The sequence below is a fragment of the Gymnoscopelus braueri genome (genome assembly GCF_963280865.1).
Source record: "Gymnoscopelus braueri genome assembly, chromosome: 11".
Taxonomy (NCBI): domain Eukaryota; kingdom Metazoa; phylum Chordata; class Actinopteri; order Myctophiformes; family Myctophidae; genus Gymnoscopelus; species Gymnoscopelus braueri.
Genome location: NC_137613.1, coordinates 39,958,430 through 39,981,192, shown reverse-complemented (window position 1 = coordinate 39,981,192; position 22,763 = coordinate 39,958,430). Strand labels below are relative to the sequence as shown.

Below are 22,763 nucleotides of genomic sequence, written 5' to 3'. Positions count from 1 at the left end.
CTAGGGATTGTCCTTAGTCTGATCCCTACCCTTGTGAGCTGTCCGGCATGGTTGGACCAGCCAGAAGCCGTGACTCCAGCCGGCTTAGCTCTCTGGGTCACTGGGATAACTCAAGCTCCTCCACCACCGGCAAGGTGACAATCCATGGGAGGAGAACCCGATTTAGTCATTGCCAATTCCCAATTATCCCCAAGTGTCCTGCAGTCCCTGTTGCTGCCACCTCCCCTCACCTTTGGAGGTATAAACTACTATGTGCATCAAGGTTATTATAGGTAAATGAAATTAGCGAAAAAACGAAACTAGAACCTTTTAATATCTCACCCCTGACAAATACCCCATACTACAACAAAAAACTAAAACCTAACTCCCGGCCGGGACTCGGCGAACCCAGGATTTCTGGGGTTGTAGGCGCATATGTTATCAGTTGGGTAAAAAGCCAGGCTCGCTAGCGAGCGGCAATGTAACGGCCTATATCTACAGTCGTCCCCTGAGCTTCTCCCCCTCAGTAAGGACGATTAGCAAAGGCGGCTAATCGTCAACAAGGCAGCATTATCCACTATCCAGTCAGCTTTTTCAAAAAATTAACTAGTGAACTCACTTTAAAAACTTATTACAACTAAATTGAAATAGAAAATACGAAGTCAAAACGAAATACAAACTAATGAAGTATTCAGAACTATAATAATCTTGATGTACATCCTGCAGCGCAGCAAAAAGGACATGATCACTTGATCCTCACCAGCTTCCCACCCGCAAACACGGCCAATTGTGTTTGTTGAAGCGCCCAGCCAAGCTGGATGCACCGCCGCTGCTGCTGGGTATTGAACCCAGGTATCTGCGGTGGTGGGGGAGTGTTTTGCCTCTACCACACCCAGACGCCCCATAATGTTTAGATTGTGTGTCTACACACACACACACACACACACACACACACACACACACACACACACACAAGATATACAGTATAGATAGTAGACAGATATTGATTGATTTATATATTTTTAGCTTTTTTTGTTTTTTTCTTTTACATTTCAACAACTATTCCTAAAATGACTATTACTACTTGATGTTAAACTCTAAACCATATAAAGTAACAGACGAAAGTAAATGAGCTTACCTCAGGTTATTTCAAACAAACTGTGTCTTCTGGCAGCCACAGTACAGCCTATGCATGCCTACAGTCGTCGTCGTCCCTTTCTGGAAGCGCATCCACACGCACCAGGAGCGATCAGGAGCGAGGCTCGACTGACCAACTTCGACTGGGGGGACCTCCGCTTCCAGTCCGGGGAAACTCCTACACGGTCCATAAAAGACAGACAGGTAGTTTTTTTGTTGCATTTTCACCCTTTGACTTCTTAACAACTATTCCTAAAATGACTTAGTTTTGTCTGTTACTGGTTTAGAGTTTAACAACAAGTAGTAAATGTTCTTACCTCAGGTCGTTTCAAACACATTTCCTAGTGTTTCCTGGCAGCCACAGTACAGCGTATGCATGCCTACAGTCGTCCACCTTTCTGGAAGCGCATCCACACGCACCAGGAGCGATCAGGAGCCTGGCTCGACTGACCAACTTCGACTGGGGGGACCTCCACCTCCAGTCCGGGGAAACTCCTACACGGTCCATAAAAGACAGACAGACAGACAGGTAGTTTTTTCGTTGCATTTTCGCCCTTTGTCTTCTGAACAACTATTCCTAAAATGACTATTACTATTTGATGTTAAAATCTAAACCATATAAAGTAACAGACAAACGTAAATGTTCTTACCTCAGGTCATTTCAAACACATTTCCTAGTGTTTCCTGGCAGCCACAGTACAGCGTATGCATGCCTACAGTCGTCCCCCTTTCTGGAAGCGCATCCACACGCACCAGGAGCGATCAGGAGCCTGGCTCGACTGACCAACTTCGATTGGGGGGACCTCCGCCTCCAGTCCGGGGAAACTCCTACACGGTCCATAAAAGACAGACAGACAGGTAGTTTTTTTGTTGCATTTTCGCCCTTTGTCTTCTGAACAATTATTCCTAAAATGACTATTACTACTTGATGTTAAAATCTAAACCATATAAAGTAACAGACAAACGTAAATGTTCTTACCTCAGGTTATTTCAAACACATTTCCTAGTGTTTCCTGGCAGCCACAGTACAGCGTATGCATGCCTACAGTCGTCGTCCCTTTCTGGAAGCGCATCCACACGCACCAGGAGCGATCAGGAGCGAGGCTCGACTGACCAACTTCGACTGGGGGGACCTCCACCTTCAGTCCGGGGAACCTGCTGTGTGGTCCATGACTGACAGACAGACAGAGGTACAGGTGTATTGTATGTGTGTATGGTGGAAGGTGATTTCTTGCTTGTTTAAGTTAAAATAAAATAAACTTTAATTGAATGTAGCAGCAGTGGGCCCCAGAGGCAGGGTGCACAGGCCCACCGGTGTGTGGACAAGCCCTGGTGTCCAACAACATGATCCTATCTCGACACGCTGATCTCAGACCATACATGCTCTCAGGACATCAGAGAGGAAACTCCAGCAAGCCTCAACTCAACTAACCATGGTCATCTTGGGAGGACCTCCATAACCAAACAGGGAATCCTCCCTGATGTTCACGGCTGGTCCTCCTCTTAGGAGATGGGGCTCAGCAGCTCCCCTCAGTCCAGACTCAGCTCCCCACCAAAGGCAGAATCAAGGAAGGACTTCCAGTCAAAGTCCTCCACCTGATCCTCCTCTGTGGGGGTGGGGCTAAGTGGCTCCCCGCTGTCCTGGCTCAGCTCCTCACTCAAAGCTGGATCAAGGAAGGCGTCCCAGTCATAGTCAGCCACCAGGTCCTCCTCTGTGGGGATGGTGCACTGACTCTGTGGGAGCCAATCCAAGGCACAGCTAGGAGGGGAAGGAGGCGCAGACACAGCGGAGCTAGCCACACTGCAGAGCTCCGGAAGCTGGTGCTGGATAGGAGGGAGTGTGTAGCTCAGTCTGGACAGTGGCTCGCCGCTGTCCGGACTGAGCTCCCTGCTCGAGGCCCACTCCAGGAGGGCGTCCAAGTCAAAGTTCCCGTCGACCGACTCTAGCTCTTTCTGTTCGTCTCCTTCACGAAGCAGCAGGGAGCTGGAGTGCCGGGGGACTTTGGCCAGGCTAGTTGCAGAGGCTTGGGGCAGCTTCCTCTTGTGCCCGCCGACCGCCTGGCTCGGGTGGTTCTGTTCCGTCCAGGTGACTACTTCAAAGTTCCCGGGGAGCTGCTGCGAGCCGGATCGGGGGTCGATCTGGAACTTGTAAACACCGTTGAGGAAGCGCTCAACATGCTGCGGGTCAACCGTCCAGAAGCCCCCCTTTCCCGACTCGTCTTTCTCCCGCGGGAGCTTGATGAAGCCCTTCTTGACGGACAGGGTGTGCCGGATGGTGCTCTGCCAGGACGTGGTTTTGGCGCAGCGGTAGAAAGGGAAGTTCTCACTGAACCACTTGTAAATAGAGGCCAGTGTGAGCTTTCTCTTCTCGCTGGCCTGTATGGCCATGCAGATCAGCGTGGGACAGGAGAAGTGTGGCCTCTCATGGGCGTCGGTGTTGTAGCCCACCCCACCGGGGTAGTGGCCGTGCGTCACGACGCCTGGGAGGCTCTGCTGGGCCCGGCTGCAAGCCGCTGGTGTGGGCATGACCGGGGTCAGGGGAATGCCCATGGACGCCATGTCCCCGGCCAGAGGGGACAAAGCCACCACAGACAAACCCATTGGCCAACGGTGACTGGACAGCGGAGGGTCCCAGCCTGGCTGGGGGCCTCTGCCGTTGGCACCGAGGGTGGAGAAGTCCTGGAGCCAGTGCAGGCTCGTCAGGCTTTCGTCCACCTTGGCACAGTGCAGAGGCAGCATGGCTATCCTCTGAAACATAATGTGACGTGTGTGTGTGTGTGTGTGTGTGTGTATTGGTCTACTGGTGTCCTGTCCTCTTGGCTGCACTGCAGTGAGGAGACTGAGAAATTGAGAGAGAAGGGGGAGTCAGTAAACACGAATAGCTGTAACAAGATGACAAAAACACCAACACAATGATGGCCTCATTTGAAAACACATAACAGAGGCCAACAATTTGTTAATATAGCATCAGAATCAGTTTAACCACTTTAACTCTATTTTATATTTCATCTATTCAGAAAATAGCAGATCTACAAGCTCACAAAGGGTAGCGATGCAGTGCGTTGTAAGCTTGTAGATCTGCTATGTTCTAAACATTTGGAAATCTGGACTAATTTGGAAACATTTAAACACAGTGTTTCAGTTATGGGGGTCACAAAATCGTTTCAGATGCATTTGAATGCATATTAATTTGGGGGTCCTTTACATGAAAACGTTTGAGAACCACTGATAAGCCAATAAGAGTGTACAGTCTCCATTTGAATGATATGGAGAGTGTATGGTCTTAGCCCTGAAACATGACTGTCATACCATGACAGTCATGGTGCCGAGTCCCCCAGGTCTAAAGTTGTGTTCGATTTTTTCACATTGCCATCTCTCACATAAACATAAACGTTCAGATTTCAAATATAAAGTGCTTACCACCGAGCCACGGATGTTACAAGGCGATGCGGACCGCGATGAGTACCCGTATCTCCCGTATTGTTCAATAAAAAGCATTTTAATCCCATCGCCGGCCATTTTGTTTGTTTTTTTTGTTTTGTTTTGTAATGTATCAGAGTGCAATACACCTTCCAACCATTCGTGTCGCATGGTCGAAAGTATCGGAGACAATTTGGAGAAAATGGCTGGCGATGGGATTAAAATGCTTTTTATTGAACAATACGGGAGATACGAGTACTCATCGCGGTCCGCATCGCCTTGTAACATCCGTGGCTCAGTGGTAAGCACTTTATATTTGAAATCTGAACGTTTATGTTTATGTGAGAGATGGCAATGTGAAAAAATCGAACACAACTTTAGACCAGGGGGACTCGGCACCATGACTTGCAAGCGTCATGTGAACCATGGCTAGTATGGTCTGTGTGTCTGCTGGACAGTGAAACATTTATAACGTGTACAGTTCAGTTCATAATAAGACCCAACACAGATTCCAACACATGTCTCCTCCGTTATGGTTTAAATTGGTGACCTGGAGAAATATGTCTTGTGGACTACACAAAACGGACATTTGAGGTCTTGCAATACGTGGCCTAAACACCACTAGGTTTAACTCTGTTAATAAACAGAGTAAACAACTGCGATTTACGGTCGGACATCGACGTTAATATGTGAAGTCCAGTCCACACGATGGTCACATATTGGTCAAAAAGAACAGATCTACAAGCTAACGAGTAACAGTTGTTGTTAGCTTGATTTCGTACGACAACATGCGGCCTATCGTCATTTTATTTAATTCAAAACAACCTCTTCATCCAGCCAGTGGATGACCGTTGGATACAGGATTGTAGCCTAATCAACAAATATGAAATGACATTCCCACCAATTCCGTTAACATTTTGAAAATAAACAAAACTCACCCAAAATCACCTAAAAACAGTTCTATGAAGCTTATCTTCTGTTCTTTTTGACAAGCGACAGGATGACTTGAGTGATTTCAACGACAACGGCTTTCCGTCCGTCATTCAGTAAAATTGAAACAACTAGCTAGCTACTAAAAACTAACAACCCACTCTTCTTGTATCCCCCAAAAAACATTTGAAAATGTAAACGATCCACAACTGTTGTAGACATCAGCCTCTCAAGGTGTAAATTAACTACAAACACAGCCGTTAAAGGGGAAATCCACCCCTTTTCAATATTTAACTATGTCATTAATATAGCATAAAGGAGTTGTGTGGAAATAAGAAAAAAGTTCCCCCCTTTCTGTGTTGTCTTGAACTGGAGGATTGATTGTGGGTTTAACATTGCAAATTACACCATGATGAGTCATCACAGTGTAATTTGCAATGTTAATTTTTTTGCAATGTTAAATTTTTTTGCAATGTTAATTTTTTTTTTAATTTTTTCTTATTTCCACACAACTCCTTTATGCTATATTAATGACATAGTTAAATATTGAAAATGGGTGGATTTCCCCTTTAAGAGCGTTTTGAAAAACTAAAACACCGCTTACCTTAGTCGGTTAACCTGAAGATGACTTGGAATTCCAAAAGAAGTGTCAGCAAATGTTGAAAAAGCAAAAAATACACGTTGAAATGACAAAAGATCGATGAAAACAAGCAGTAGTTCCTCAGTAACGGTGTCTCTGTGGAGCTGGTGTGATGCACGTCTGATCTCAAAGAGTCTCTGGACAGCACTAACGTCTGGTCTTGAACGCACTTGATTAGAACACCTGCGTGAAGAGGAAGGATGCCCGACAGCCCTGTTCCTATTGGTCCGCTGCTCGCTGAGGCATTTTCAACTGTAAACAATTCGGTCCAACAGTGTTTCCCAAACGTGGGGTCGCTCCCCAATTTGGTGTCACGGACCACCCAATTTGTCGGGGTCGCAAATAAATAACTTTAGTATTGTTAAAACTATTTTCATTTTTTTTCTTTAAGGGAAAAAAAAGGAAATATATATATATTTTTTTAAATCAGAAATGCCAAACATTTTTGGAAATGCCTACAAGCTCACAACATGTCCTTGTAGTTCTGCTATTAAAAAAAAGTATTTTTTATAGGTTTGGGTCAGAGACCCCGTCACGTTAGAGGGCCCCAAAAGCTGGCGTGCTTTGTAACTTACATAAGGTACTTTTCCCCTTCATGACGTTTGCTGGATAAGTTAATGATAATGCATTGGAATGATCCTAGAATACATTATAAGTCAGAAATGCATAATGTTTATACATTATGTTAGGGATGGTTATGTTTCCGGGTACGGTCTGGCCTGGGTAGTGGGTAGGAGGAGAGGGCTTTGTTTTTGGTATTGTAGTTAGCTGTGGCCTATCAATGTGTAATATGGAAAAAGAGTACCTTATGTGCACAGAGCAGCTAGCAGCCAGACTGGACTGGAGTAGCCAACTGGAACCGTAACCCAAAAAAAAGCATGGGTTTCCGAGGCTAACTGGAACCTGACCATGAATGTAAGCAATCTATCGCTTTCTGAAGAAACTTTCAGTGAATTAATTGAGTTTGGAGCTCGTTTTTGCATGCCACGCACACACACACACACACACACACACACACACACACACACACGCTGCACAGCTGCTGGCTGGGAAGGAGGGAAAAAGTGTGTGTTTAGTAGTGTTTGTGTTGCATCATGTTTTGTTTTCTGTACATGTGAACATCTGACCACATTTTTAGGTAATGGACTGTAATGGTTTTTAAACCATTTTTATTGTTTGTCACCTGACTCACCTCTGTCTCCTCTGCAGTGGTGTAAAGTAACTAAGTACATTTACCCAAGTACTGTACAATTTTGAGGTATTTTTACTTTACTGGAATATTTCCAATTTTCAATACTTTTACTTCTACTCCACTACATCTCAGAGGCAAATATTATACTTTTACTCCACTACAATTATTTGAAAAATCTAGTTACTAGTTAGTAGATAAGCGATTTAAACGCTTTTTTCAACTCGTTGGCAGCACCAGAGAGAGAAGATGACCTCGGAGATCGCCATCCACAAGAGCCCTGGCCCTGGACAACCCGCACATCGTGGGCTTCAACGGCTTCTTCGAGGATGACGACTTCGTGTTCGTGGTCCTGGAGATCTGCAGATGGAGGGTTTGTAGATTTGTTGTTTATAGCCTTTATCTTTAATAGCCTTGGATCAGGACTATCAATCATGTGTGTCTGACTTTTATCCAGTGGTGTAAATTAACTAAGGACATTTACTCTCAAGTAGCAATTGTGTGTGCAATTTTTAGGTACTTTTACTCTACTGGAGCATTTCCAATTTCAGTACTTTATTTTTCTAAATGGCTGTGTATATAGGGCCCTGGGGGGTCCCCGGACCCCACTTTGAGAACCACCATAACTCTGAGAGTGTACAGACGGAACCAAATGGACCCTTACAGATCCATTTGGTTCCGTCTGGACACTTCTCAGAGTTGCAGCCCCATAAGGGGTCCATTTGGTTCCTAATCCTAACTATCAAATATTTTATCTGGGGACCCCCTTAAGGACCCCACTGTAAGAACCCCTGATGTAGCCTACTGTATTTTATTTATTTAAAGCCTACTGGCTATGTGTGAAATGGCTTCACTTAAACAAACCACAATCTTCATCGTGATATATATTTTTTAAATTGGGTTTGTAAATCCCTTGTCCTCTGAGGGTTATAATAATAATGCCAACATTGTCTTCTGTTCTATTTACAGTCTCTGCCGGAACTACACAAGCAACGAAAGGCAGTGACTGAACCAGAGGCACGTTACTTCATGATGCTGCTGCTGAACGGCTGCCGGTATCTCCACAACAACAGAGTCATCCATAGAGATCTAAAGACATGATGGTCAAAATAGGTAAGTTAATTGCATGCTGTGACACATCCCGGGCCACCCATAGATTGTTAACTAATGACACAACACGATATACTGCTCTCCCATATTTTATTTAAACGACAAGAACAATGTTTCGCCCATGCAAGGGCTTCATCCGGTTTCTGATGAAGCCCTTGTATGGGCAAAACGTTCTTGTTGGTTACACAAAATATGGGAAAGCAATATATTGTGTGCGGACATTCCCTTATTTTCACTTAAATATTTGGTCCAGCACAGCGTTCAAAGAACTGTGGGGATCCCTATCTTTTTTTCGTTATGACAACAAGTCTGTTTGTCCTCTTAACAGACCACGGCACACCCCAACTCGCAACATGAATGGTTTCCAATACTACTAATAAAGTTGTAAACATGGGCTTATTTGAATGAAAGCTAACATGAATCTTTATATCTCTCCACAAGGGGACCAAACCCTGGAAACTAAGATCGAGTTGGATGGCGAGAGGAAGAAGACCTTGTGTGGAACACCCAACTACATCGCCCCTGAAGTGCTTTGCAAGAAGGGCCACAGGCTCGAGATGGACGTCTGGTCACTCGCTTCCATTTGAGACGTCCTGTCTGAAGGAGACATACAACCGGATCAAGAAGAACAACTATACCATCCCCTGGTTACGTCGGCACACCACAGTAGAGGGAGACGGGGAGTGACACGCATCCAAGGTCATGGGGCTCGGGATTCGAACCCGCTCACCTCGCTCAACAACAAAGGTATTTTGTTCTTCAATGGTAGAAACTGTACTCAACAACACATCATGAAACAAAGTACTACCTTCATGTGCTAGAGAAAGGTTGGTCCTGACCAATGTTTTCTTATTTTTCCAGGAGGTTCAGAAAAGGTGCAGGTGAAGGATGACCCTGCACCAAGGTGAGACATCACTGTTCTTTACTACAGCATACTTTTAGGCTAGATTAGCCAAGAGAAGAAACGAAACAGAAAAATGACTTGACTTGACTAGTAGGATAATTCATGTATAATTATATTGATGACTAACACTCACAGCAATTGCTTTCAAGCATAATGTGCTAAATTAGATTGGGATGGTGCTGTAGTAGAGGGTAGTCTCTCAGTATATGCCATGTGTTTTTTCTTTATAAGTTCTGAATATTGAGTGGTAAACGTGCCATTTCAGAATAAACATGACTTTTTTCAGCATAGATGGGAGGGTTTCGCTTTTAATATAGTTTGTCGGGTGAAAACGTCACATGTTCAAAACTGTTACTTTTAGGATTAAAAAATGCCATAAGTTGCAGATCTACAAGCTCAAAATGCGTCGCTTCAAGCTTCTGTATCGCTGTAGTATGATAAAGTAGGGCATTCATTTACGACTCACAAATTAAAATATTCCGCCTGACGGCAACTATATGTTGAGGGGTTTCTCCACTGGCTCTTGGACATCGCCCAGTGTCTAGTACAGATTGATTTTTACAAGTGTGTTCTGGTTCTGTATTCTCAGGGACATTGCGGGCAGGGATGTACCAGAGGGACCAGACTGCAACCTGACTGACGTGTTACAGCAAATCACAGCTTTCCTTGCAACAAAGCCATCCGAGAGGCCCCTCGTATGCGAAGGTGAGAGCAAACACTTTGTCATGTCCTCTCAAATGTCTGCGTTCAGATTCCACCCCAAGCTGCAACTGGCCGTGTGTCTCTCAGCTGATCACTGAACTTATCTTTGTGAATTGTGATAACATTGTGAATGCTGACCAGTGGTGGAAAGAAACTGAAGTATATTTACTAAAGTACTGTTTTGATGTACTTTTCCTCTACTTGAGTATGTATATGTATTTTACAATACTTGATATTTCTACTCCACTACATCGCAGAAGAAAATATTGGAACTTTTATTCCACTACAATTATTAAAAAAATTGAGTTGGGGTGAGCGGGCAGGGGTGAGCTCTAGGGGGTGCTCAGGGGGTCGACGACCCCTTAGTTCTGACACTATGGGGGCTGGGGGCTCACGCATGCTCCACATGCACGCACCGTCAGCGGCGGTCTTTAACACCTTAAAGTTTAAACAATAGCCTCTCAAGGTTCGCGCCGTCAGTGGCGAGCCGTTCTCAATAGCCTCTACCTGGCTGCTTTGCATAACATTAGGCTACTCGAGAAAAGCCATGGTGTTACATTCCTCTCACAATGAGAGACAACAGTCTGCACTGCAGAGTGTGAAGGGGATCGCTTAGCAGAGGACCCAGTTCTCTGAGACAAGACAAAGACAAGTTGTCTGCTTATTTTAACTACAATGTGTGGGTGAGTCTATGTAAAGGGATTTTATATAAAACTGAAAGGAAAATAAAATAATTAATTAATTGAAACAAAAATAAAAACAACAAATTAACAATGCAACAAAATAATAAGAAATATAATTACATTAATAATCACATGTTGAATACAGTATTTCAACTAGCACTGAGCTGAGTGGCACGTGCGCGCGCTGTGACGTCATAAAATAGAGCCCCCATAGTTCAAAAATCCACAGCTCACCACTGTCAGCGGGAACAGTGTTTCTTTTCTGCGGTACTCCGCGAATGGCAACAAACCACTTCGTTCCCATTGACAAAATCCGCCGCATAGGCAGAATGAAAGTTTGGTGTGACCGCACCCTTACTTAAGTTACTTTGTGGATTTCAATTATTTACAAAAGGAAACACTTAAAGGTAGGGCAAGTGATTTACTTTGGTTAAAATAAGTGTTATAGCTCTATATTCTGATAGTACTCATTGCTATAGAGTGTTTGTTCAGTAAAAGGAGTCTCCCATGTCTCTCCAGCTCTTTATTAAACAGAAAATGCCTTTTCAGTGCTCTCTCCTGATTGGCTTAAATGTTGTCACCTACCTGAAAATGTACTATATTCTGTTTACTAAAGAGCTGGAGAGACCCCTGTGACCGAACAAACGTTCTGTAGCAATAATTACTATCAGAATATAGTACTTTAACCTTTTTATTTTTAACAAAACAAAAATAAATTACCAAAAAATATCACTTACCTACCTTTAAGCCCTAGTTTATACTTTGTCAATTTCAAAATAGCTCAATAGCTTGTAGATCGGAACAATTTCGAGAAGTTTTCTTATTGGTCAAACTTTTTGAATGCAGGCATTTACTTGTAATGAAATCAGAATATTTTATACATTGTGGTATTGCTACTTTTACTGAAGCCACCTCTGACACTGACAATCAATTTGTTTGTGTGAACTTTCAGAAAAGGCAGAAGACCCCGCGTGCATCCCCATCTTCTGGATCAGCAAATGGGTCGACTATTCTGATAAATACGGGCTAGGTAAGGCACACTTCTGCATTTTGGGGAAATATTTATTTTCTAAATGTTTTATTCTGCCTTCACATCATATCAGTTAAAGCCTCTTGCAACAGAGAATTTGTATGCAACTGTTTGCAGGGGTAGAATAACTAGTCGCATGATGTGACTACAGTACTGCAATAATGTGCAGTGTCTATGTAGACTTGCCTTCTGCCATTTCTTCCTAGCTTGGTGTATTTTAAAAGTTTTGATGGGGTTTTTCCAGGCTACCAGCTGTGTGACAACAGCGTGGGTGTGCTCGTCAACGATTACACACGGTTGATAATGTACACTGATGGAGAAAGCCTGCAGTACATTGACAAAACCAATGCAGAGAGCTACATCAGTGTATGCTCGTACCCTGCCACGCTCACCAAGAAGGTCAATAGTTGTCTCTGTCTCTGACCCAGCATATATATTTTTGATGTTACTGACTCAGCTATTGGTGGGCATGGAGCCAGATGTATTTAAGGCAGTGGTGGAAAATTACTCAAATATTTTTACTTAAGTAAAAGTACCAATACTGCAATATAGAAATACTCTGTTACAAGTGAAAGTCCAGAATTCTAAATGTACTTGAGTACAAGTATTGGCAACAAAATGTACTGAAAGTACTCATTATGCAGAATGTCCCATTTCAGATCTTTTTCAAATGAATAAAATGTATAAAAATCTTTTGAAAATACATGTAGCAGATCTACAAGCTTGTAGCTCGGCTATTTTCAAATGGGCGAAATGTAGAAGTGGTTAATGTATCTTTTGTAGTAATCAAAATCTACAACATAACTAGTAAGGTTTTCAAATGATTGTAGTGGAGTGAAAGTACAATATTTGCCTTTGAGATGTAGTGGAGTAAAGGTACTGGGAAATACTCCAGTAAAGTAATGAATACCTCAAAATTGTACTTGAGTTTAAATGTACTTTGTCATTTGCTATTGGGTCCACAGCAAGTAAAGTGTGTGGCGGGGAGTGGGTCTGTGGGAATGAGAGACATACACTTATTTGATGAAACATCAGATGACAGATCCTTTTATTTGTATTGCCGGATATTATTGGCTCCTGTGGCGAGTTTTGTGCCCATGCACCCTATATTATGATCTGGCTTGAAAGTACACTAGGCTCAACACTATATACTCACTTATACTCGTCTACTGACAGTGGGAAAGGAGTTCAATTCATTCACGTATTCGCCCAGTATGGAGTCATTTCCTCCATGCTTGGAGCAACTTTTATAGCTGAGATCTCATGCTATCCTGATCTCTTGGCGTAGTCACACTTATAGGAGTCGTAGCACAGTAGCACTAGCATTACAGCTTGATCTGTGGAAGTCTTTACACTTTTCTGTCTCACTGCCTCCTTTTTTATGTTTGTTAATCCTTATCACTTTGTTTATCACCTCTCTTGCAGATAACGTTGCTCAAGTACTTCCGTAGCTACATGAGCGAGCACCTTCTCAAGGCCGGTAGCAACATGGCACGTAGAGACGGTGACGAGCTGGCACGCCTGCCCTATCTCTCTCACTGGTTCAGGACCAAGAGTGCCATCGTGCTGCACCTGTCGAACGGCACAGTCCAGATTAACTTCTTCCAGGTTGGTAAACTTCACTGCATCCAAAGAGTAATGTCAGACCAACAACACACGTGTAGGCTTCACACACTCCTAGTTGGGAGTAATCTGAGTTCCCAGAAGTTTTCGCCAGCTCTCGCAGACAAACGGGAGGGGCGAGGAACTTCTGGGCCAGAGCCCTGGTATTTGTGCGCGGGATGTAGCTTACGCTCAGAATCTGAGCGGACACGCCTCTTACCGGTCTGAGAGCTGTGCAACTCGTCTAAACAGTCCGACGAGAGGCAAACAGCAGTACACAACAATAGCGGCCGCAATTTCTCAAGGAAAAATTGCTTCCCGTCGCTCCTATTTACATGCAACACCCGCTGCATGTGGATCCCGCCCCCTTTTCTTCATTGGCTGTTGATTTGAATCAGAACGCAGTGGCCGCGCCCCTGCTGTACAGGCTCTGAGGCGACGTCTCCCAGACTAGAAAAAAGACTAGAACACAACGCGTCAACGCGTTGTGAGCTTGTAGATTAGCTATTTTCCAAGGATTTCAATACATTCTAAAAACTAATGAGTAGGCTACCTTTAGTACTTTAAGTACATTTTGACACCAATACTTTTGTACTTTTACTCAAGTCAATTTTGAATTCTTGTAATTGTGACATAGTATTTCTACATTGCAGTATTGATACTTTTACAGTATATACAAGCCTACAGCTTGCGCGCTTTGTAACTTGCACAAGGTACTTTTCCCCTTCATGAAGTTTGGTGGATAAGCTAAATGATATGTATTGGAATTGCCATTATTAGTCAGAAATGCATAGGTTTTGACATTATGTTAGAGATGGTTATGTAATGTTTCCGGCCGGGTATGGTCTGTCTGACTGGTGGTCTGGGCAGTCGCCACTCGCCAGTCGGCAGGAGAGGGCTTTGTTTAAGATCTTGTAGTTAGCCGTTCCCAATCAATTTATACTATGGAAAAAGAGTACCCTATGTCCACAGAGCAGCCAGCAGCCGCCAGCCTTGAGTAGCCTATCGGAAACTACTAGCCTCGGTCCAGCCTCACTCATCTGCGAAGAGAAGAGCCTGGTCACGACCTAAAGCAGCGAGTGTCTAGGACAGGGGTCTTCAACAGGGGGTCCGGGACCCCTAGGGGGTCCTCAGAGTTACTACAGGGGGTCCGCCAAATCTTTGTATGATATGATTATTCTTTTTTACATTAACCACTAGCTTTGATTTCGCTATTTTGTCTTGATTTTGCTATTTTGTCTCATCTGTTTAAGAAAGTAGGTAGCTGATATATTGCACTTTTACCTTAGCGCTAGGTATACTCTTGGTTGCTTGTTTTTGCAGGAAATGCACTTAAGACTTCTGGTGATTAGTAGTTTCGTTCCCTACCTATGTTGAATGCACTTATTGTAAGTCGCTTTGGATAAAAGCGTCTGCTAAATGACTGTAATGTAATGTAATGTAATCCCTTTTCTGAGGAGAACTTTAGCCAAAAATAGCTCACAACGACAGTGGCGTACCCACCATAGAGGCAAGGCAGGCGGCCGCCTGCCCAACTAAAATCTCGCCACCCCTAGAAAATAAAGTAAAAGACTGACAGACAGCGGCTGTCATTCACGCGGGCAGACAGCCAATCACTACCGTATCCATTCAGCAGAGCGAACCGCGCCTATAGTGATGCAAATCATGTATGCTATGGTCTTCATGGGGTACTAGGAGTGCCAGGAGTGGGGGTCTGGGCCATCACCTGTACTCACCTGGCATAAAAAGTACACGCAGAAGTACAATGACAACCTCTCGCCTAGTCTGTGTCTCCTAGCGTTTGAGAGAGATTTAACTGAAGGTCTGAACTACGATTCAGTTATAGATATTTTCAAGTGCAGCAAGCCCCGTCGTCTCATGTTTTGAGACATCACTACATGCTTGAAAACTATTTGATTTGGCTGTTATTGTTACTGTTGTAATCGCAATGTTGAAATGACTCAATAATTTGTGCAGGACATCATGTTCACCTTTTCTGTAATGCTGTTTTTTTTTAGAATCAAAATACATACATTGATTATACTTATTATTGTTTTTATTAACGTTTTTCAGTTTTGTAGTCAGGTAGTGTTGTTGTGTTGTTAACTTGGGGGGGGGGAAATCTCGCCTGCCCTAAATGTAATTTCTGGGAACGCCACTGCACAACGATCTACAAGCTCACAACGCCTTGCAGCGCGAGGCGTTGTGAGCTTTTAGGTCGGTTATTTTTGGCAAAGAGTTATAGGTGTAGAGGGAAAAAAGAGCAGCAAAAGTTTATCTTAAACACAATTTTATACAATATAGAGGGGGTCCCTGATTCATCTCTCTCTCAGCTAGGGGGGCCTTGGCCTGAAAACGTTGAAGACCCCTGGTCTAGGAAGTCTTGAATGGACAGCATTTCCGTCGTACGCGTTTCCCCCGGAAACTATATTTTTTGACCAATCACAACACTCGTTTCATTCACGGAGAATGTTAACAGATTTGTAAAGCATCAACGTCATTTCCTTGGGCGGTACTTCCGCCAAATGCAACCATTTCCGGTTGTCACTTCCTAGACAACCAACAGCCACGGTCTTGCCCAACGTGATCGGAAACTGACCATGAATCTAAGCAATCTATCGCTTTCTGAAGAAACTTTCAGTGAATTGATTGAGTTTGGAGGACGTTAATATGCCATGCACACACACACACATTATATATTGCACAGCTTGTAGCTGTCCCAGAGTTGGGTTGAATTTTGTGGTATTTATTATTTTTTTGAAAACATGGAAATTGTGAATATTGTTTATTTGGGGTAATATACTGTATTGTATGTGTATGGAGTATGGTGATATAGTGCCTTCTACTGGCCTGCTGTAGCAGATATCACGTGACACCAATCACAGCAGCATTGACTTCACATGTTGGGTTTGAGCAGGGCAGAACAAACAGAGTTTCAGAGCTGAAAGGAGCTCTGTCTATGCTAAGGAGAGTCTACAAAATATAAATACAGATACATAAGATAAAAATAACTTAACACTCCTAGATATTCTGTGCAGAAGGCGCACACGGTATGTCACCTGTTTATTTTGTTTGTCTGTACAATGATAATTGTTGTTGTTTGTTTGTGTGTGTTTATGCAACGCAGACAATTCATCAATATGGACATTTCATTGATAATTTAATGGACATTTAAAATGGCTTGACTGATTTACAATTCATGACGTTTATAACTTGTGTTAAAAAATATTTTATTTGTTTTATGTCATTTCATTCATTTTTTCACGGTGTCTCTCTTGGGAGAAATACAAAGCCCTTGTGAACATCAGGCGGAGCGTGGTTTACTCTGCCTGCACTGCCTCAGAAAAAGACAGTTTAGGGCACGGCCCCACCGCACTTTTATTTTACCTCTGGGGCGGAATCGGGGTGCTCCTTCCATTCCGACATCTCACCACTCCGACTAGTGGCTTCCGCGTGCGGTTATGGTTAGGGTTAGGGTTAGGTATAGGGTTCGTCAACGTCGGAAAGGCGACATGTCGGAAAGGAGAAATGCACCCGGCGGAATCTGCCAATGCTTTGTCAATGCAAATGCGTGGATTCATAGTCTTGAGGATTTTTTTCCAAGAATCCATGCATTTGCATTGACAAAGGAGCAATCTGTGAACCCATCGCCAAATAAATAAGGAAAAAGCGCCCTCTGCTGTTTTTTACTAGCAGAATCTGTTCTTGAGAGATTAGTTTAGGAGCAGTTATACAGCTGCTTCCAATAGCAATCACCATCATCAAGCTGGCTGGGTAATGTGTGTTTAGTAGTGTTTGTGTTGCATCATGTTTTCTGTACATGTGTACATGCAGCTGACAACATGTTTAGGTAACAACAAAAAGGACTGCAATGGTTTTTAAACATGTTTATTCATTGACACTGCGCGTGAAGAAGTTGATTTTATTGTCACCTCACCTCTCTCCTCTGCAGTGGTTCTTTTCTGAAGTAAAAGTATCTATACTGCCATGTAGAAACACTGTTACAATGGTAATCAAAATGTACTTGAGTAAATGTACAAAAGTATTGGCATCAAAATGTACTTGTAAGTAGTAAAAGTACTCATTATGCAGAGTGTCCTGTTTCACAAGGTAGGCTATCATAAAATGTTTCAAAAATCTTTTGAAGCTTGTAGATCGGTATTTTCAAATAGCCAAAGTTTAAATAGGGCTGAAGAGATTAATGTATGTTTTGTAATACTTAAAGTTGTACAATGCAGAATCACAAATAACGATTTTTAGCAACCTCTGCTGGTCACTACCGTCACTGCATACAATTTCCCTAGTCCTCGATTACCCAGAATTCCATTCGTTTTCACCGGAAGCCGGAAGCGTTTCAAAAAGCGATCTTTTAATTGTTTTATACTATCTACGGATCGTTTCTCTTAGCCAGTGGAGCATTAGTTACCATGAGCTGTGCTTTCTTTTTCTGTTATTTTTCGATCTTCCAATCCTACATTATCTTAAAATCAGCGTGAGGTTCCTTTTTGTTAATAGCGCGGTAGTTCCTGGCCAAACAGGAAACCGTTGCGGTAGTTCCTGAGGACGTCGGCCACGACGTCATGACGTTGGCCAGGAACGTCATTTTCCCGGGAAAGTCCCCCCGTACACGTTCAATAGAAAATATATAAATAAAAGGCTTCCGGGGGTGAAATTCACGGAGTGGGTGTTGTGAAACTTTTGCCACTCGCAAAAGATATACAATTTAACTTTAGTTTTGTTGAAAACGTTACCTAGTATTACTTTAAGTAACTAGTAACTAAAGTTTTCAAATAATTGTAGTGGAGTAAAAAGTACAATATTTGCCTCTGATTTGTAGTGGAGTACAAGTAAAAGTATTGAAAATTGGAAATACTCCAGTAAAGTAAAAGTGCCTCCAAATATTTTATATATATAATAATAATAAATATTTAATTATGTCAAAATTAAGTACAGTACTTGAGTATATGTACTTAGCTACTTTACACCACTGCTGTAACCTCGTGTCACTAGTCTTTCCACCTCCCACTGCTGCAGTGCTGAGCTGGCTATTAGGATAAATCAATCCTGTTAATCTTGTTGTGAGTGATAGAATTTGTTTTGAAACTACCCCAATCTACAAGCTCACAACGCCTCGCTTTGCGAAAATACCCAAAATGTGAAAATATTTTACCAATATTTATCTGTGGCATTAAGTCCAGCTAAATTTAATGTCTCAACTCCTACAATTCCAAGTGCTTGTCAGTGTGGGGGGTCCCCAGTTCAAACATGATTATTTTAGGGGGTCAAAGCCTGAAAAGTTTGAGAAACACTATCTCAAAGAACTGTTGCAACTCAATCTATGGTCCTTTTAACTCTGCTTTTTCATCATTTTCAACCAATTAACATTAGCAACCACATTGTATTCACAGAGCACCTAGCCTCGATCTCCAGGCTTTTATTTTTGCCAGACCCAGGGGGTCAGGCCTACATGAGGCTTTGTCTGTCCCTCTTTTCCTCCCAGTCAACGTTTTTCCTCCCGGTACAACGTTTTTCCTCCCGGTCCCTCTTTTCGATTGGCCAAGCTTAGCGTGACGTAGTGCTACTGCTCTGATCTTCAGATTTCAACTTATAAAGTGGTTTGTAGGTGTGTTACGTACTAGGAATTTATTCTGGGTCTGGCAGAACCAGGTCTCCTGGTCTTGTTTAGTTACAGAGCACCTGATTCCACCTCATCCACTTGTGCAGTCACACAAAACGCAATATTATTTTGGTTGCATGTGTTTGAATTCCAGAGGCTGTTGGTGAGAAATTGGAAATTTGTTTTAACTAGTTTGGCTTAAAACACCCAAACTCTTGAAAAAACTAAAAGTAACACCTGTTAATTCTTCATTAATCGTTCTCGGTCAAGGGGCTGTTGGTTAACTAATTTTGTAATGCCCAGTTGATATTCTCTACCATAACATTCCTTGGCTAATTAGAAGGGAACATTAGCTAAATGCAGAGTTATGTCCTTAATGGTATCCAGATTGAAGTGACTGTCTAAATATGTTTAATGCAGAAGACATACACATTGTTGTGATAAACTAGCTTAATTTAAGTTCCTCCTTGTTTGTTTTGCTTTGTTGTGTTGTAGGTAACTGGAAACTGGAAAAGAAATGTTGACGGCATGATTGGCATCAAACATTTTGCTGAGCTTTTATGTCAGACAAAGGTGGGTGCCTTTACCAGTCTACTCCTCTCTAACCTCTTTCTCTGTTCCTCTTGCTCCCCGTTGCCTTTCAAATCTTCTTTCTTCTCATCTCTACTTTTTCCTCATCTCCTGTCTCCATTCTCCTTTTACTCCTGTCCTGTGCTTTTTGTGTTTGATCTCTTTTTCTATTCTTTGCCCTTCTGTCTTCCCCTTTCCTCTACTCTCCCCTTAAATGTAATTTTCTCTTCTCTCCTGTACTATACAGTCTTGGATATGTACAATAAAAAAAAGTGTCGGGAAGTTATTAAACATCTTATAAATACGTGTTGATATCCATTCCTTAGTGTTATATCCACTGTCTTCCAGACCACAGAGCCAACACACAGCTAGTGCCTTTGTCTTCAGAGACTGACAGTCATCTTGGGGAACGAGCATTCTGCCTTCTTCAAGACCTGCTCCGGACTGTAAGTAACTTAATTAGTTGTAAATGTTACAGGTGTTCAGTTATTTTAAGCCATAATGAAGACTGCCACTAATTTCCACAGTTATTCAGTGTGTTCCCCAGACTTTTACTTCTATCTTATGGCCAAACTGATTTGAACTGAAAACTGTTTTTAATATCTGTCTGCCAAGTTACAAAGCATTTGTTGCACACTTTTGCAACCAGTACTTGTAATGTACAGATCCAGATGTGGCAGTTCATGAAAAGTTAATTTAAGACTGGTATAATAATATAATGATTCCTTTCATTGCAGTTTACATTATAAAATGCTTTCCATTATAAACAGTACGTTTTGCACAGCATTATCTAACTGGTATGATTATGTCCTCTCATTGTCAATTTGTTTCTTTCTGTGTCAGGATGTAACTGACAAGGACCGGGACAGTCAAACTTCAGTGGGAGCACTCTGTGTCGATCAAGAACATCCTCACCTCAACCCATCCAGATTCGGGATCATCGGTTTGCCATGTTTTGGGGGAGTTTGATTATGGCAAAGTAGCGCAATGAAAATTGGCTTTAAACAGGAACCTCAGGTACTGAACAATTCTCAAAACTGTTCAGTGTAAAATGTCTCACCCTGTGGCTTTTGTCATACATCCCCTTACATTGATGCCAGCACAGATGAAAAGGCTTATGACCCTATGCAGCTCCTAGTTTTGGGCTAAGTAGCCATGTGGCCCATAGGGCAGGAGCCTAGTATCTCCTGTTTCTGTAGTGTGAGGCAGCTTGATGTACATGTGCACCCTCTATACATAATGCTACTATGTCACATGGACTTACCCCCAATCCAACTCTTTATGCTGAATGCTAAGCAGGGAGGCATTGGGTCCCATTTTTATAGTATTTGGTCCCATTCTCGCGGGACTAGGAGAAGTGGGTGCAAATACTTGTCAGTTTTTCGGCACCTCCGACCAGTACATCAGCATGGATTCAGATGGTTACAGCCTCCCAGATGACATGAAAACCCTCTTCTGAAGGAGAATGATGTGATTAACATTACATATTGCGGTTCTCCATTATCTCAATCACAATCTTCCTGGGGCCAGTGAGGTGATTCATGGCTTTGTAGTCTATGTCCAGAACATCCTCCTATAATCCTCCTATAATTCGAGAAACCTCTGCGGTGGTGGTGAGCCCAAAACTGTATGCCCTGTTCTCCTGGAGCACTTGATCCGAAATTGCACACAGCCATTGACCATTACCATCTGAACGCAACCGTTTTTCGATATCACCAAATCTCAGCTGTTTATTAGCGTTTTGTGTAAAAGAATGTCGCCATGGTTACGGGGCTGCCCAGCTATGGGACTACTGCCTCCCGGGTTGCCAGATCATGTGCACATATCCCCCCACGGATGCGTCGACCGGGTATGGACTAGTTGTGATTTTTGGATTTTTTTTATGGATTTATGGAAACTACAATCCTGGCACACCTGGGACAGATACAGAGGAGGAGGAGGAGGTATGAAAGAGAGATAATCACAAAATTATATGAAATCTAATGATTTGACCCACTCATTATATTCTGAGAATGATACTCCAAAGTTATTTGCTTGTGTAAGCCATTTATAGAAGTGCTGCTTTTTACATTTATTTGCTTCATTGTTATACCCGTGAGAGAAGTCATTTTAAAGTCTTACAGTACCATGCTAATGCAGCAACAGGGGATCTTTTGGGGATAATGGCAAAAGAATATGATTTCATACAAAAGAAACAGAATATACATTTTCAATACAATTCTGGCAGCTACATCAAGATAAATATGAAAGGTATTAGATAATGTAACAACCTTCAAAATAGGTATATACAAAATATAGTTATAATGGACAAAATGAATGAAATGTTTTATAAATATAACACATGACAATACAAAAAATAAATTATGTTACAGTACATGTGGGAAACAGTAGGCTACGAGTGAGAAAAATAGAGCGGGGACTCGGGTGTGCCCATTTTCGTGTGGTGTGATATGTTGTCTAGTCTTGGCTTGCTGGAATAAGATAAAGGATCCTAGCCACACTTTCAGTACTAGAACAACTTTTATTTACAAGACATTTATTGCCCCAAGTAACAATATGTGAACACGGGATGTTTTATTGTTGTGATTCTTATTTTCTTTTTCTTAAAGCCAAAATCAGATTTACACTTGACAAATGGGTTGAAAATCTATTCTGTATTTGTGCGAATTAACTTTAGTATTGTTAGGACAAGATACAGTAGGATATCGTCTGTCGGGTGTCCAAAACTTACTTTACCAGGAACGTGTCGTGTCACTTTTCGAGCTTGTGGATCTGCTACTTTTGATGCTTAGTAAGCAGGGTGTTATTTTGCGATAAAACAAAGTTAAATTATGGAGATACGAGGTTTCTGCCCGACAGCAACGATATGCCTTTATTGATCCCCATGGTGAAGTTTAGGTGTTAGTTGGGGCAGCAATAGCAGTAAGCGTGAAACATACAGTAAGTTAAGAATAAAGATAAAATGAAAGATTCTTACATCTGCACTGTACAAGTTTAAAAATGACATTCATTCATTCTGTCAAAGAAGCCTACTACAGGCAAATTTGGTTTTAAATCAGCAAATCCACCCCTCTATTTGTCCCACTGCATAATTTCTAATGGCTCTGGTTTTTAATGTGAAAGTCTTGCACTGGACCTGCCTCTTAGAGGCCATTGTTAAAATACAGATTGGTATACCAGCATTCATGTTAAGCACAATTCATGATGTTAATATAATAGAACATAATCTGACCACTTAACTGCTGTAGTA

The 22,763-nt window shown here is 42.4% G+C and overlaps 1 pseudogene across 1 annotated transcript in view; it reads left to right on the top strand.

Annotated features, from left to right (window-relative positions):
• The first annotated feature begins 7,015 nt into the window (after positions 1–7,015).
• LOC308095630 (serine/threonine-protein kinase PLK1-like) overlaps positions 7,016–22,763 on the top strand; it is a 31,128-nt pseudogene continuing 15,380 nt past the window's right edge. The window contains exons 1-9 of the transcript in view: positions 7,016–7,021; positions 7,530–7,668; positions 8,265–8,408; positions 8,847–9,057; positions 9,267–9,309; positions 9,899–10,014; positions 11,647–11,724; positions 11,969–12,123; positions 13,150–13,332. The product of the transcript in view is annotated as a serine/threonine-protein kinase PLK1-like (transcript). The remainder of the gene's footprint in view (positions 7,022–7,529; positions 7,669–8,264; positions 8,409–8,846; positions 9,058–9,266; positions 9,310–9,898; positions 10,015–11,646; positions 11,725–11,968; positions 12,124–13,149; positions 13,333–22,763) is intronic.